Here is a 4,039-nt window from a genome sequence, read left to right as displayed (position 1 = left end):
TTTTTGTTTTTATAGAGGGGGTTGTTCATGTCTTTTATATAAATTGTATCTCTAAATATTTGTTCTAATTCCATTTTCCTTTAACATAGATGCCAGTGATATCATTATATATACATATATATGTATATATATTTTATAGTCACCTATCGTTATAGAGAACCAGGAAAGCACTTTAGATCATTTCCCTGGATTTCTACAAAATAGGTTTGATGCTACCTAAGGGTGCAGGAACAAGTTTGTTTTCTCTGCCAATTAAAGAATTAAAAGGCAGGACAGAGAGGTAGCACAGCCTCACCTTTAATCCCAGAATTCTGAAGGCAGAGGCAGGGGCAGATAGGTGTCTCTGTGAGTTTGAGACCAGCCAGATCTACATAACAAGTTCCAGGCTAGCCAGGGCTACATACATAGTGAGCCCTCATCTCAAAAACAACAACAGAAAGGCAGGAATGCAGTATTACCAGAATCCTTTCCCATCAACCTTGGAAGTCCGAGTCCCGTCTTTGGGCTTTTATTATCATTAATAAAATGAGTGAAGAACGGAAAGAAACAGAACTCAAGGACAAAGAACGGAATTCAAAAGGAAACTCAAGGACAATTTATTAGAGTTTAAAAGGAAAATCCCCGGGGGCAGGCAAGTTGTGAGTCTCGCAACTTGGAGAGGAGAATGAAGAGAAAAACAAAAGCGATTCGGCCCTGGCCTGGAGGACAGCCACAGGGTGCAGGCAAGCAGGGAGGGGAGCTTTAGAACAAGAGAAAGGGCGCCCAAAGCTTGGTTTAAAAGCATTCTTAGGATCTGGCAAGCATCTGAAAGAAAATGACAGGAGAGAAGAAAAAGAAATAATTACTGGTAGACCCAGTCAAAGCTCTCAATGGCTCTTAGATTGTACTAAAGAGCAGGAATTCTGGGAAGGAAAAGCACATAACCTTGAGGTGAACTCGCTTTCCTAGGGTGTTCCCCAGCCAGATCCCCTGAAGAGATGCCTCAGTGGTAAAGACTACTGGCTGCTCCTGCAGAAGACCCAGGGTGGGTTCCCAGCACCCACATGGCAGCTAACAACCTGTCTATAACTCCAGTTCCAGAGGACCTGACACCCTCTTCTGACCTCCACAGGCATTGCATGACACAGGCACACTTAACAGACATACAGACAATACACTCATACACATAAAATAAAAATAATAAAATATTTTTTTAAATCTTTTTTCTTGTCAGGAGTGGTGGGACATACCTTTAATCCCAGCACTTGGGAGGCAGAGGCAGGCAGATCTCTGTGAGTTTGAGGCCACCCTGGTCTACCTAGTGAGTTCCAGGCCAGCTGGGGCTACAGGGAGACCCTGTCTCAAAAAACCACAGCAACAACAAAAAAACTTTTTTAAAATTTTTTTTCTCAGGGATTAAATTTTTACTATTTTAAAAAAATTTTATTTATTTATTTATTTTATTTCAGAACCAAAGAGATACAGTATGTAAAATGTCTCAAGGAGAACCCACCATGGTGATCTACTATTACCGTCTTTGGATCTATTGTTCAAGGGAACACCCTAATACTGGGGGTATTATCTCCAAACCCATAGAGAGAGGACTGTCTACAGTAAATGAACAGCAAAGTATTGTGAGCAGTTAGGATAAGATAGGGCAGAAGTAAATAAAGCATGAAGTATAATTAATTAGAAATTCTTAGAAAGGAAATAACCTATTATTTTAGACTGACTAGAATCATTTATTACTCTGGGAGAGTAGTCTGTCTAGTCTTAGGCAGAGAAAGCAAGACAACAGAGTCTGGCTTTTTGTCCTTTTTAGCTGTTGTCTCTGTGGCATTTCACCCTTTAGTCTGAATCCATTGGGACTGAACACTAGACTTCAAACCCTTATCCCCATTAGGAGAAATATAAGCTTAAAGGCACTGACTGGGTAGTATCAACATTCAGAGCAACGGGCAGTAAGATCCTGCACCCGGTGGAGTCAACATTCAATTTACAGAGGCACACGTATAGTTTCAGGAAAGATAGTAATGCAGGGGGAGAAAGGGAGGAGCCTGGAGATGTGCCATATCTTACCTAAAGCCTTGTTTCAAAAAGGCAAAAGTGAAAGTGCAGTAAAGCAGGAAGCTAGTGAGGCAGTGACCTTTTTAGCAATTAACATAGTAGCTGCTTCTTCAAAGTTCCCAGAATGTGGGCATTTCTGAGAGCATGCTCCCTTGGCAGAATGAGGCTCAGGTAGACTAAAAGCTGCTGCCTTTGACATGTTCATCTCTGGAACTTCCTCCTTCATTTTCCTAGTTCCTGCCTCAGGTTTAAGCAAAATAAATGATCAAATTCACAAATACGTTCTCCTGGGGTTTACTAAAAAGTGTCTCTAAGCCTGACTATCACAGATAACCTCCATATGGGAAAAAGAAAATAAGGAAGGGAAGACCGGTGGCGATGCGGAGCTGACTGCAGAGGAAGAAAGCATAGAGGAGGTGGACAGATGATGGGAGGAAGCACACACTGACAGGCTGCCAACCTCTGTATCTGCTGTGACAAAACCAGCTAGAGCAGGGGTTCTGGGTAAAGGTGTGAAGAAGGCATTCCTCATGGTATTCCTAAATTTCTTCTTTAGGCTGACTATGTTGGTGATGGGAACATGCACATACCAATCAAAGAGTTTCCTTCCAAATACTGGGAATCGTTGGGCCTGAGGTAGGTAACAGGAAAATCTGTAGTCCATGTGTGACCACACACATGGAAAGAGTCTAATCTTGGCCTCAACTGAGTATAGCTAAATTCACATAAAGTTCAATATACACATTATATATATGCATATATATAATATATCTTGAGATACATAGATATACACTGTAAAGCAACACAAGGAAATTATTGTTACAAATGTCAGCACAGGGGTATGATGCATGGGGAGAGTATTTTGGATAAAAAGAGGATGAACTGCTTGAGTGTCTGTGATATTGGGCTTCTTGACACAGTACATGTCCACATGGGGTCCACTTGAAAGTATTCATTAAAAAGTGAATTTAGGGGGTAGGAGAGATGGCTCAGCAGTTAAGAGCACAAGTATCCACATGGTGGCAAACAAACGTGTAACTCCAGTTCCAGGGAATCCTACATTCTCTTCATACCTTCATGGGCATTGAACACATGAGTGCACTTACATACATGCAGGCAAAATACTCTAAAATAAAATAAAATAAAAAATAAGAGGGCTAGAGAATGGCTCAGTGGTTGGGAGTACTGGCTGCTCTTGCAGATGACATGGGTTCCGTTCACAAATGCCTATTATTTCAGCTCCAGGGGATCCGATACCTCTAGTGTCTATGGGTACCAGTACTCACACATGAGCATGTGGCACGCGCACATGCGCGCACACACACAACTAGAAATAAAATAAATCTAAAAATAAATAATTTTTATAGCTGGGCATGGTGGCACACGCCTTTAATCCTGCAGATGACATGGGTTCCGTTCACAAATGCCTATTATTTCAGCTCCAGGGGATCCGATACCTCTAGTGTCTATGGGTACCAGTACTCACACATGAGCATGTGGCACGCGCACATGCGCGCACACACACAACTAGAAATAAAATAAATCTAAAAATAAATAATTTTTATAGCTGGGCATGGTGGCACACGCCTTTAATCCCAGATGGATCTCTGTGGTTTCAAGGCCAGCCTGGTCTACATAGTGAGTTCCAGGGCAGCTGGGGCTACAGGTAGACCCTGTCTCAATAAGACAAAAAAAATAAACACACAAAAAAATAAAAAAGCAATGTTGGGCTAGAGAGATGGCTCAGCAAGTAAGAGCAGTGGCTACTCCTGCAAAGTAGTTTGAATCCCCAGCATGCACATGGCAGCTAGCAATCCTAACTTAAAACTCCAGTTCTCCCAGGTGTGGCGGCAAAGCCTTTAATTCCAGCACTCAGGAGGCAGAGGCAAGCAGATCCTCTATGAGTTGAGACCAGCCTGGTCTACAGAGAGTTCCAGGTAGCTGGAGCTATAGGGAGACCCCGTCTCAAAAAAGACCAAAAAAACAAAATAAA

This window comes from Nannospalax galili, unplaced genomic scaffold (assembly GCF_000622305.1).
Source record: "Nannospalax galili isolate Female #2095 unplaced genomic scaffold, S.galili_v1.0 scaffold391, whole genome shotgun sequence".
NCBI lineage: Eukaryota > Metazoa > Chordata > Mammalia > Rodentia > Spalacidae > Nannospalax > Nannospalax galili.
This window is presented reverse-complemented; position numbering follows the sequence as displayed.